The sequence below is a fragment of the Phoenix dactylifera genome, chromosome 4 (assembly GCF_009389715.1).
Source record: "Phoenix dactylifera cultivar Barhee BC4 chromosome 4, palm_55x_up_171113_PBpolish2nd_filt_p, whole genome shotgun sequence".
Classification (NCBI taxonomy): Eukaryota; Viridiplantae; Streptophyta; class Magnoliopsida; order Arecales; family Arecaceae; genus Phoenix; species Phoenix dactylifera.
In genome coordinates this window covers 8479447-8493326 of record NC_052395.1, presented here as the reverse complement: position 1 = coordinate 8493326, position 13880 = coordinate 8479447, and the positions used below count along the sequence as shown (strand labels likewise).

At 38.8% G+C, this 13880-nt stretch overlaps 1 long non-coding RNA gene across 3 annotated transcripts; it reads left to right on the top strand.

Moving 5' to 3' along the window:
• The first annotated feature begins 783 nt into the window (after positions 1 to 783).
• On the top strand, positions 784 to 13852 carry LOC120110450. Of its 3 annotated transcripts, XR_005511436.1 has the most exons (4): positions 784 to 1393; positions 1537 to 1633; positions 12031 to 13509; positions 13673 to 13852. It is a non-coding gene; the product is annotated as an uncharacterized LOC120110450 (long non-coding RNA). The 3 variants fall into 3 exon arrangements; XR_005511437.1 differs by having other exon boundaries at positions 12236 to 13852; XR_005511435.1 differs by having other exon boundaries at positions 12031 to 13852.
• The last annotated feature ends 28 nt before the right edge of the window (positions 13853 to 13880 follow it).

The window sequence follows — 13880 nt, the reverse complement described above, 5'->3', positions numbered from 1 at the left end:
TCGGAGGGCCATCACCACCCTGGTGGTGGTGCAAGGCTTGTTTGCAGGTTCCTTGGCGGAAGGTGGAGCGCAACCAGCACCAACCAAGACAACTCAGGCGGAACCCCGTTCACACCGTCGTGTCAATCGTTCTCGGTTTGGACCACCAGCAACAGTATAGATTTAGTTGTTAATGGCATACATCAAAATAACAATTTGGAAGAAAAACAATTTTTTTAAAAAAATAATAATTAAATAAGGCCACATGAAATTGAGAACATTGGGACCTTGGGTGAGTGAAGGAGAGAAATGGCGTTGTTTGATAGATAATATTGGCATAGTGAAATATTGATGGATGAAACAACAAAGCATAAGATGGCTCTGAAGTTTTTTTTTTTTAATTTTTTTAAACTTTGTTGGCTGTACTCACGGTGGAACTATATGTACAGTCATAGTACCAAAAAACAAAATTTATTTTTTTTAATAAGGTGTGAATGAAAGGTCGGCCAAAAAAAGCTCAACAATATATACACGTATAAATATTAATATTATTATATTTAGGGTTTCTCCAGAACTAAGTCCTTCAAAGCTGCATGCGCTCTGGATTTCAGATCCATCAGAATCTTAATGTTATTATATTAACATTAATATTAATATAATATTCTTGGTTCTATATAAAAAAAACCACGTGGGCTGGCTATTCTTGGTTCACCGCGTAAATACTCCGAAATCCGAGGGTTGCTTTCTTTATAAGCAATCCCGTTCCTATACATTCCTCGTACAGAAGGGTTACCACCCCGTCCCTCCGGCACTGTCGCTCGAAACCGTCGTCCCCTTCCTTTCCCCTCCCCCCCCCCCTCTCCAACTCCGCGGTCTCGAAGAATTCAAAAACCCTAGCTCCGGATCAAGAACCATCGAAGGCCTTGGTGTCTCGCTGGCGGCGGCGTCCTCCTCCTCCACCGTCGGCAGTGGTGATCTAAAGGATCGCATTGTGCATGGTGAGGAGAGGAAGGCGAGTTTGGGGCAGACTCGTCTTCAAGAACGAGCTTTTCCATTACCGAGAGCTCGAGCGAGGTGTCCGAGGGCGATTCGGAAGCAGGATCGGGTCGGTGAGTGGAACGATCTTGGGGAGGAGAAGAAGGCGAGTTCGGGCTAGACTCGTCTCCAAGAACGAGCTCTTCCATCATCAATAACTCGAGCGAGGTGTCCGAGGGTGATTCTAAAGCAGGAGTCCTCGATTGGATCGGCTAGGGGGACGGTCTTGGTGAGGATAGGAGGCGAGTTCGGGAGATAGCGTAGGGAGCGATGAAGTTCCGGCGGGGTTCGTGGAACGGCCTTCGAGTCCGGTGGATGTGTGAGCTGTGAGGAGCCTGCTGAGTTCGGACACGATATTTCAACGGGTTCGTGCTCTCTGGTAAATGTTCTCACTCGGTTCTTGTTTCATTGTGATGATCTTTTTAGTTTCGGAATTTTCTTCTCTTTTCTTTTACATATTATTTTGAGTTCTTCGTTTGATGCATTAAAGAAAAGCAAAATTTCTATTTCTCTGCATTACAGGCTTTTCACATCCAATTGGATGGCACAAGAACCATTGAATTGTGTTATTCAGCATGCGTTGAATCAATAGTCGGTGATTTCTTGGTTGTATGTTCAGGTGATTGCTGTCGTTGGATTGTATTCGCTTTCTTCTTTTAGAACCTTTATCACCTTTTATCTATGCAACAAAGCAGCAGGCTCCAGTTTGATGTTTATCCTTTTTTTTTTTGAATACTTGCTCTGTAAAAATGGAAATATCTAAGCTTTGTTGGATAAAAACAGCTTCATCAAACTTAAATTACCAATTGATCACTTAAAACATGTCAATTATTGAGCTTCACATCACTGAAAATTTTAATGTGCTGCATTTAAGGTTCTTTTTTGAATGAAACTCTAAAGTTCTAAATTTGACTTGTGAAAACCTCTTGCAAAAATCCTATAGTAGAAATTTCATAAATTATTTTTGTATGTCTTATAATAAAATCTATTGAACAGGAGTAATATTTCAGTATTTCTACCGAAAGTTAAGGACATGGAACTTGTAATAAAGGGAGGGCGCCCTCAGTGGGCGCTCCCCCTTTCATGGACTGATAGTCAGAGCCGGCCCGACCGTTAGGCGAGATAGGCAGTCGCCTAAGGCCCAGGCCCAAAAAAAGGCCCCCGCCTGACAGACTGGCTACAGTAGTCCGTATTTCGTGGAGGTAGAGCGTAGAGGGCCAGAGGCAGAGCCAACGGCTACCTCGACTGCTCGACAAGACGACTGAGGGAGTGAGGGTGAGTCGCCGTCGGGCGTCCCAATCCCATCGCCCAATGTCCCTTTCTTTAAAATCCCCATCGTCCTCCACGGCTCCACTCCTCCTCAATCCTCATCGTCTTCAGTCCTCCTCAGCTCCTCTTCGGCTCTTTCTGCAACTCTGCTTCACCAACCGCCTGCCGGCGACCTCGTCTCCTCCGCCTCCCCGAGTCCCCGGTGGCCGGTACTGGGTCGCAGGAGCCAGAAGCCTTCTGCCAAAATCACATCTCCCATCTCTTACCCAAATCCTTGGCCGCTCCCAATCCCATCCGCTGATCCGCAATCGTTTCTAGTTAGGCTTGAGATCAAGATGAATCCACTGAAGTCAAGGCCACTCATCCCCAGACCTGATTTCGACTCGCAAGGTATGCCTTTTTTCTTCTTGTCTCGTTCTCTGAACTCTTTATGTGATAACCATTCCTCTGTTAAATGGCCAGGCCAAGGCTTGGCTTGGCTTGGCTTGGCTTGATCTCACATCGTGAGCCTTTTCGTGGTCCACCAACTATTTGAGAAATTGTGTGAACGAGTTTGCTTTTTCCACTTGGATTAAAAATCTTGATTGGTTTTGCTAGGTTATAAATTTTATAGATCAATGATGCATCAAGATGTCTTGCCTCTGGTCCCCGCATACCCTAGTCATCAAGTTAACGTCTCTCATGTGACACCGAGATGATTCAGTGGTTTATACTTAATTGAATTTGACCTCTTAGTCCCCTCTTCTGTAAATTTTAATACATAGATTATTCTCTGTTTAATGGCTAACTTATCGTACTGCAGATTTCCTAGTATTAGTGTTCTCTAAGAGTAACTCAGACGTACATGCACACATGTATATAATGGCTACATCAAAGTAGTGTCTTTGTGCTTTAGCAAAAAAAAAAAGTAATGTCTTTGTGTACCCGATTCGAATTTTTAGGTCAACTTTTTTGGAACCTAATAGGATTACAAATTTGATATCCTTGAGACATGTTCAAAATTTCTAGTTGGATACGGTTGCCGCTGAAATCGAGCCTAATCTCGGTGCTGACTAAGCTGGATGGTTGTGGAAGATCAATAGTTACCTGTTCAGGTCAGCAAGATAGGCCCGATCGTGTATTTTGCACTTATTAAAATTTTTTCATTATTTTTTTAAAAAAAAAGGCCTCTCTTAGTAAGTTTGCCTTAGGCCCCCAAATGTATTGGGCCGCCCTGCTGACAGTAACGCCAGGCGTTAGCCAGGCGTTACATGCCGTTTTGCCCAAGGCAAAACGGCCAAAATGGCCATTGATGGCCGGTCCGGCCATCAATTATGGGTTTGGGGGCCTATATAAGGCCCCCTCCTCCCTAGTTTTAGAGGCACCAAAAAAAATCAAAAAGAAATTTTCCTGTTGCTTCTTGATGTGTTCTTTTTTTGCTGGGGCATTCAGGCTGTGGAATTTAGGACGCTACTTTTGTAGTGCGTTCTTCATCGGGTCAGAAATCTTGGAGGCTCAAACCTTTGAATACGTGAAACAACCTCTGGAGTATCAAATTTCTGCGATTGCAAGGTACACAAATTTTCGCTGTGTTATTCATTTGTATACAGAGTTTCTAATATTGGTATATCAGAGCTATTTGGATTGTTTTCGTGTTCTTTGGATATTGAGATATTTATATGAAAATTTTTCTCTGATGATTCCATGTTTACATTGTTGCAATTGGAAAAAAATTTTCCTAATCATTGCCGCTGGATTTGCAAGGCATTTTTTTTTGTTTAAAAAAAATTCAGTTTTAATTCGTTGGCCTGCTAGGAACCGTACCCGATTCATTTCTTTTCTATTAAAGCCCATTGTTGTTTAGTTAAACCGCAACCCAGAATATTCTTTTAAAGAAGCCCAACCTAATTTTTCTCTTTGCAATGCAAAACTGAAAATGTTGGCATGAGGAGGCGCGAGGGCTCGAACCCTAGCCCTCGCGCAAGGGATTTTAGTCTAGCAGCCATTAGGCTGCTAGGCAAGCATTTTAACATTGAATAGCTTTCAATTGTATTAAATGCTCTATTAATGTCCATTTTTAAATGGCATGCGCGACTTATGGAAATTTTAACTTGCCTAATTCACTGCCAAATTTGAGTGTCTACCATTGGGTTGACCATTAAATGCGTTTTACAATCCACCTTTTATTTATATTAACCTTATGTGGTAAGAAAAATGCATAGACGTTTATTTGGCTCCTTTATTAGTTATTGAGAGCCTTAATCATCGGGTTGTTATGGATAAATTGTATGAGCAAGCAATATTTATTTATTTAAATATTGTTAAATTATTAGCATTTATTTTTGGTAAAATGCTTAATTTATGCGCATTTAGATTTGAATTGATGATTAATTCTTTTATTGTGTTTAAATTGATTAATTTTTTTAAATGCTTGGAATTATTTATAGGCCTTTGTTTTATGCGTATTTATATTTGAGAAATTGTGGAGCTTGTTTATATTGCACAATATTCTTGTATGCGATTATATTTGATGTTAATGTCTTGCTATTATTTTTGAATAAATGCTTAGCATTATGTTATTGCACTTAATTTTTGGTTATAAATATTTTTGCTTCACATGTTGGCTTAGAGTGCATAGAAATAGATATTGTCATAGAAGGAAAGCTGGTCTGATATCCCTAGTAAGAACTATTGCTGTTAGTGACTGGCCCAAAAGGCTACTAAGATCTAGGATTAAGGTTGTCCTATTAATAGCCCCAGTAAGAAATGTTGCTCTTAGTGACTGGCCTAAAAGGCTATTATTATGGCCCCAGTAAGAATTGTCGCTATTAGTGACTGGCCCAACAAGCTGTTAATGGTAGATCCTTAAGGTGCTATCCATTTTAGAAAGTGAGAGTATGGTGGAGTTGCGAGGAGTTAGCAACCATCGCATGATTTGTTACAAAAACAAAGTGAGAATAGTTAGAAAATACGTTCTTCGGCTCAGTGCACTCACAAGTGAAGTGGCTTTTCTTTCTACAATTGTAGCAGACCATTTTGGACTTATCCTTCTTCCAGCGCGTTTACCTTTCTTGCGCTTGATGGTTGTTGCCTTCTTAGCAATTGATCTATTAGCGGGTCCTTGGTTGGGAGTGATGATGTTCAAGTATTTGCGCTTGGGCCTAGATGCCCTACGCAAACTTGACTCAGCCACATACACAGAACTGTTAGACTTAATAGCCTCTAAGCACTCAACTTCTAGTTCCAAATGACGTGCCACATCATCAAAAGTCTTAATGTTCTTATTATGCATCATGTTTGGCTTATAGTTTTTTAAGTGCTTGGCAGTGAACGAATCGCCGCTTGAACCGACTACACATCAATGAGATTGTTCCCAATTGTCTTAAGTTTGTGGATCATTGAAGACATGACTCTGAGATGTTGCTTCATCGTATGACCAGAGCTCATCTTATAAGAGTCAAAACTCATTGTCAATCCACGCAGTCTAGTAGTAGAAGTCTCACCAAACTTTAACTTCAAGGCGTTCCACGTTGCCTCAACCGTAAGATACTCCTTGAACTCACCAATAAGATCATTGACCATGCTGCTTAACATTGTAGAAACTGAATGAGGATAATTATGACATATGACATCGCAAGATCCAGTATGTCTTGGATGAACAAGAGGTCTTGGAGACCTTGACACAATCGCTGACTGAGCCTCTGAAAGAAGATATCGAACAACACAATAGAGATCTTGATGCCTATGAAAATTGGCTTAAGAAGGATCGTTGCATGTGCTTTACTATGTTAAGTAGCATAGACAATGATCTTATTGGTGAGTTCAAGGAGTATCTTACGGCTGAGGCAATGTGGAATGCCTTGAAGTTAAGGTTTGGTGGGATTTCTGCTACCAGACTGCATGGTTTGGCAATGAGGTTTGACTCTTATAAGATGCGCTCTGGTCATATGATGAAGCAGCATCTCAGAGTCATGTCTTCAATGATCCACACAATCTCACTGATGAGCAGCAGATTCAAGCGGTGATTCGTTCACTGCCAAGCACTTGGAAAACTATGAGCCAAAACATGTTGCACAATGGGAACATCAAGACTTTTGATTATGTGGCGTGTCATTTGGAACTAGAAGCTGAGCGCTTAAAGGCTATTAAGCCTAACAGTTTCGTGTATGTGGCTGAGTCAAGTTCACGTAGGGCATCTAGGCCCAAGCGCAAATACTCTGACATCACTTCCAACTAAGGACCAGCTAATGGATCAGTTGCTAAGAAGACAAGGACCATCAAGCACAAGAGAGGTAAATGCACTGGAAAAAAGAATAAATCTAAGATGGTCTGCTACAATTGCAGAAAGAAAGGCTACTTCGCTCGTAAGCGCACTGAGCCGAAGAAGATATTTTCTGACTATTTTTGCTTTGTTTTTGTGAAGTCATGCGATAGTTACTAACTCCTCGCAACTCCACCATACTCCCACTTTCTAAAATGGATAGCACCTTAAGGATCTGCCATTAACAGCCTGTTGGGCCAGACACTAACAGCGACAGTTCTTACTGGAGCCATAAAAATAGCCTTTTGGGTCAGTCACTAAGAGCAACAGTTCTTACTGGGGCTATCAGACCGGCTTTTCTTCTATGCCACTATCCATTTCTATGCACTCTAAGCCAACATGCGAAGCAAAAATATTTATAACCAAAAATTGAGTGTAATAACATAATGCTAAGCATTTATCTAAAAATAATACCAAAGCATTAACATCAAATATGATTGCATACAAGAATATTGTGCAATATAAACAAGCCTAACAATTTCTCAATTATATAAATGCACATAAAACAAAGGCCCATAAATAATACCAAGCATTTAAATAAATTAATCAATTTAAATACAATAAAGGAATTAATCATCAATTCAAATCTAAATGCGCATAAATTAAGCATTTTACCAAAAATAAATGCTAATAATTTAACAATATTTAAATAAATAAATATTGTTTGCTCATTTAATTTACCCATAACAGCATGATGATTAAGGCTCTCAATAACTAATAAGGGAGCCAAATAAACGTCTATGCGTTTTTCTTACCACATAAGGTTAATATAAATAAAAGGCAGGTTATAAAACGCATTTAATGGTCAACCCAATGGTAGACACTCAAATTTGGCAGTGAATTAGACGAGTTAAAATTTTCATAAGTCGTGCATGCCATTTAAAAATAGACATTAATAGAAAATTTAATATAATTGAAAGCTATTCAATGTTAAAATGCTTGCCTCGCAGCCTAATGGCTGCCCGGCTAAAATTCCTTGTGCGAGGGCTGGGTTTCGAGCCCTCGCGCCTCCTCATGCCAACATTTCCAATTTTGGATTGCGAAAAGAAAAATTGGGTTGGGCTTCTTTAAAAGAATATTCTGGGCTGCGGTTTAACTAAATAGAAATGGGCTTTGACAGAAAAAAAATGAACTGGGTAGGGTTCCTAGCAGCCCAAAGAATTACAACTGATTTTTTTTTCTTTAGTCACCTTTTTTTAATAAATAAACAAACTTGCCTTGCAAATCCAACGGCAAAGATTAGGAAAAATAGAAAAAGAAATTCCAATTGCAACAATGTAAACATGGAATCATCAGAGAAAATTTTTCGTGTAAATATCTCAATATCCAAAGAACACGAAAACAACCCAAATAGCTATGATACCAATGTTAGAAACCATGTATACAAATGAATAACACAACGAAAATTTGTATACCATGCAATCTTAGAAATTTGATACTCCATAGGCTGTTTCATGTTTTCCAAGGTTTGAGCCTCTAGAATTTCTAACCCGGTGAAGAACGCACTACGAGAGTAACGTCCTAAATTCCACAGTCTGAATGTTCCAACAAAAAGAGAACACAACAAGAAGCAAAAAGAGAATTTCTTTTTGTTTTTTTGTGCATCTGAAACTAGGGAGGAGGGGGGGCTTATATAGGCCCCTAAAACCATAACTGATGGCCATATTAAATCCGGCCATTAATGGTCATTTTTGGCTGTTTTGCCTAAAGGCAAAACGACATATAACGCATGGCCTTAAGCCAGGTATTACTGCCAAGCCATGAGAGGAGCACCCACTGAGGGCGCCCTTCCTTTATTACATCTCCCACTCGCACATAGTGGGCATGACCCCAGTCATGCATCTTCTTAACTGTTCTCAATCTTGTTCATACTAGCAAACAGGTTGTGCAACCACCAAGCACACATGTAGAAAAAATGTAAGAGCACTACACCAAATATCTCACTACAGAAAACCAGCATAGCAACATTCCTAAGTGTCTCGTTATGCCCTAGACCTATTCAAACACACCAGATCAAACCTTTTTCTTAAACGGCTTGAAACAATCATCTAGAAAGTGGTATCTTAGATTTCATCATGCCGTTCTAATGAATGGGTTTACGATGATCGAGGAGGACCATTGTGTCTACGTTAAACGGTCCAAGAATAGTTTCATTATTTTGTCATTATATATTGATGACATCTTATTGGCCGGAAATGATAAGAAATTAATTGTCGCCACAAAAGAATGGCTATCCTCTAATTTTGAAATGAAGGATATGGGTGAGGCAGACTACATTCTGAAAGTTAAAATCTTTAGAGATTGCTTAAAGAGACTTCTGGGCATGTCTCAAAAGATCTATATTGAAAAGGTTCTTAAATGCTTCCAGATGTGTGACAGTAAGCCTATTGACACTCCTATAACGAAAGGTGAAAACTTATTTCAAGAAATGTGTACTAAGACTCCAGATGAAATTGAGAAAATGTCATGTGTTCCCTATGCTAGTGTTGTAGGCAGTTTGATATACGCCATGATGTGTACACGATCGGATATATATTATTCGGTTGGCTTAGTGAGTAGAGTCCAACCCCGGGTTTCTTCATTGGAAAGCTGTGAAGAGAGTTTTAAGTTACCTCAAGGGGACAATGGACTATGTGCTCTGTTATCAGGTTCAGATTTGCAGCTTGTTGGCTACACTGACGCTGATTGGGGCAGCAATCTGGATGAGCACAAATCGACTTTTGGATATGCTTTCTTTTTCTAATAATGGTGCCATTACCTGGATAGCAAGTTACAACCTTGTATAGCTTTATTGACCATGGAGTCGGAATATGTAGCATGTTCAGCAGCTATTCAGGAAGCAGTTTGGTTGAAGAGGTTCCTTCAACACTTTGGAGTTGTCAAGGATGCTTCAGATCCTATGACGATTCATTGTGATAGAACAACAACAATTGCTTATGCTAAGGATTCCAAGTATCATGGAAGAACCAAACATATTGACATAAGATATCACTACGTGAGAGATATGAGTGCGCATAAGGAGATGATCCTGAAAGTACATTTCTACAAGTCGCATGGTTGTGGACCCCTTGACTAAGCCTATAGCAAGAGATGCTTTTAAGGTACATGTTAAAAGTTTAGGATTGCATAGATTGTAATTTTTATTCAGTTGACTATGAGTTGTACTCATTTTGGAATATCAATGAATATGTTGTTATTCATGAATTGATTTACACACATTTCCATATGTTTAAACATATGATATAAAAGGTATGTCAACAAGCTAGATTGGCTCAGTCACACGAGCAATCGCCTCTGGCGCTTGGAAGCGAGCAAAGATGAGGTCTATCTTGTAAAGACCATGCATGGATATCCCACAACCCGTATAACTTGTGTTCTAGCCAGACGTGAGATCTTTATTTGGCACCTCGAAGAGGCAAGCAAATTGAGAACCCGAGTTAGGTGCTTGATGAGCGACTAGACTAAGATTTGTATGATGTTTTAGAGTTTAGGCGTACGCTCTTTATCAAAGAGAACTCCATCGTAGCATATATTTCATATTACATGTGCTTATACGACCAATTGTGGAAAGTGAGTGAATGAATCCCTACTTCCTCACTGTGGGAGTCCTTGAGTCATTTTAATAACTTATTTTATGCCCTTATCTACTTTTGACTGTCATAAGACAAAGGTTTTGATGTCAGCTACTCTAGTATGTTGTCTATGACTATGATTGATACAATCTAAAGGGGCATTGCTGGAAAAGCGATTAGACTAAGGTTAAGCGACATGAGGGCGAAGGGAAGACTATTCGTTGACACATCAGTGAGGGTATTTGCCGTCGATAGGGTATGGCGCTATAGTGTATAGTGACATAATCGTGAATACATCACGGTAATGGTGTAAGGGTCAAGAATTGTTTTGAGTATTTATACTCGAGAGGGTCTAAAAAAAGGCTTGATTTGGTGTGTTTGAATAGGTCTAGGGCATAACGAGACACTTAGGGATGTTGCTATGCTGGTCTTCTCTGGTAAGAGATTTGGTGTAGTGCTCCCACATTTTTTCTACATGTGTGCTCGGTGGTCGCACAACCTATTTGCTAGTATGAACAAGATTGAGAACACTGTGTGCGAGTGGAAGATGTAATAAAGGAAGGGCGCTCTCAGTGGGCGCTTCCCCTTTCATGGCCTGGCAATAACACCTGGCTTAAGGCCAAGTGTTTCATACGGCCAAAAATGGCCATTGATGGCCCGATTTAATCCGGCCATCAATTATGGTTTTAGGCTCCTATATAAGGCCCCCCTGCTTTCTAGTTTCAGAGGCACCCAAAAAAAAAACCAAAAAGAAATTCTCTTCTTGCATCTTGTTGTGTTCTCTTTTTGCTGGGGCATTCAGGATGTGGAATTTAGGACATTACTCTCGTAGTGCGTTCTTCACTGGGTCAGAAATCCTGGAGGCTCAAACCTTAGAATACGTGAAACAACCTCTGGAGTATCAAATTTCTGCGATTGCGAGGTATACAAATTTTCGTTTTGTTATTCATTTGTATACATGGTGTCTAACAGAACTTTTATAGCCTAGGCTACAATTTTTCCTCTGATGTGATATTGTAGCAATTAATGGCTTCAGGCATTTGTTGTTTAATTTAGGCTCTCTCTCTCTCTCTCTTATCCTCTCTCTCTCTGTGGGCATGTGTGCTTCTTAAGATTCTTTATGATCTCCTTTTGGCCTCTATTAATTATGAAGGCCATCTTCACCTGATCGTATGTCTTTGCAATTGATAAACGCACCACTGACAGATGTTTCTTATTGCCATACATGCCCCTGTATTTAGTAGATGCTATGTACTTTTAGTTAGGTCCCCAAAAATATGGTGCATCAACATAAGCACAACCAACTAATAAGCATATTTGTAAAAGGCTTCAACAAGGTACTGCCATATGTTTAGACAAACTTTCATAAAAATGAGGTATTTTCAGAGCTACTTGGCAGTTGGCAGTGAAAGGACAAGATTTTAGGATTCTGGCTATGGGAGATGTGTCTTCAGGATGGTTGTCAATTATATTCTGGTGGTACATGTCTGCCGCCTACTTACGACAGCTTACTTTGTGCCTGATGTCAGTTTTTGTGCTTCCCAGGGATAAGAAGAGCACTTAAATCTTAAAACACATGTATCAGATTACTGAAGTTATTTTTTACCGATCCATGGTTAAGTTAGCCCTGTCCATGAAACATGACCTAGGGCTTGTCTTGATGAAGTAGTGCTTTTATAAAACCACTAATTGGATTGTATCAAATGGCGGTGCTTTTATAAAATCTCCAATCTAATTATTTTTGACTAAATTAATGATGCATATCTTTCATCACCTGTAGTTGTTAACCATGTTCATGAAACATATTGCTGATCATATGATTTGTTTCCTATCTAATCACGACTTATCCCAATTATCTGATACCATTTATGGCAGAGCATGCGGGTATCTTCAACCTTTGCCTGGTAGTTCTGCTTGCAGTAAACAGCAAGCTTGTCATTGAGAACTTGATGATAATTTGCAGAATTTCCAAATCTTGTTCTGGCCAGATAAAGAATCATGCAGTCTTTCTTATGTTTGTGTCTGCTTCATTGGAGCAATATTTATTTTTTTTCCTTCTTGCTGCATGATATACTAATAGGAAATGGATTTTTCTTCAGTTCAAGGTTTCTGAGAGATTAGCCACTTCTTATGTGTAGGTAATGCTTCTTTCCTGATTTCTTCTTGATTTTCTTGATAATGTCACTCAATTATTCAACTCATTTATATATCAAATTTCTGACCTGGCATTTTTTTTAATGTGTTTGTAAATTATATAGTCTAGCTCTACATGTTTTTTGTCTTGATGCTTATGTGGTTGAAAAGGTGGCACGTGACAAGTTCATTTCTGAACTTGTAGTCTTTGGACATTAAGTATTCCATATCAAATTCAACTTATCCTTTTTAACCAGGAATTGACATATGGGTATTTCGATAGTCTATTTTGGCTAAGAGCCCCATATAGTTATTGTTATAGGGCATCAATTTTTTGTTATGCAATGAGTAACCTGAAATATTGGAACACACATTTATTGCATATTTTCATATGTAGCTTTTGTGTGGGTGCACAATACACCTTCAGAATTATGTCTATAGATATGTTTAATTAGACAAAGAAACCATTAACTAATGCATATAAATATGGCTTTATTTACTTAGAGTATGTTTTATGAATACCTTATCTTGTTCGATTAATTTAAGATTGTCTTCCTCTGTCAGTGATTCTAGAACCAAAGTTGATCGATATCATTATATAAGACATGCCCCGTGGAGTACTTTAATACTTTAATTAGCAGTCGTAGCATTTATACTGGTTATGTTCAAGTGCTTGCTCAGCAGTTTCTTGTTGCTGAGCAAATAAATTATTGCATTATTGCATTATTGTCATTCTCACTTTCTTGGGTGTTACATGGGTTATTGCTCCAAGATTGTTCTTTCCACATGCACGATCGAATAAATTATTGCACCATGTGTCCTGATACATAATATTTTGATGTTGTCATATGTTGTTGATTATGCAGCAACAATAAGTTTTGTGAGAAGTCTGCTTATTGGTGAGTTCTGATGTATAATGGAATTAACTGTACCATATGCTTTTTTTTTTTTATCTTTTTTAGGTACAATTGCCATGTCAACTTTATGCTTGATTAATGTCATTTATTAACTAATTCTAATTGACAGAGCTTTTTGCTTAGTGCTTTACTTTTTTCAGTTATTCACTGCACTGGCCAAATTATCTATTATATGATAATTATCCCTTTTTACCTCCTGTCATAGCTAAACCAGTGTTTAACTTACATGATTTGCAGCTTGTTGTTTGACTAAATGTAATACTCACAACAACTAGAATCATGTATCTAGTTTCATGATTCTAAGGTAAGAGTTCATTTTGATGCCTACAACATTTTCATTAGATCTTGAAGTAGTTTGAGATTTATAAGTAGCAATATGCCTCATGTAAGTTCAGATATGTAATTCTCTTAGGAATTCAAAAGATGCATAATTGGCTTTTTTTTTTTTAATACAATTTTGATTGTAGGAAAAATGATCATTTAGATGTATCACTTCAATTGGAGCGTCTGTTGTGTGCTTTAAAAGACCAATATTGTGCTCTATGTTACCGGGTATTATCAAGTTGGACCTCTAATTAATTGATGGAAGCTGTTGATCTGTTGGATGTCTGGAAAAACAACTTTCTGACAAAGCATTGAGTTAGCAGGCAAAATGTTTAGTCCAATATTGTCTAT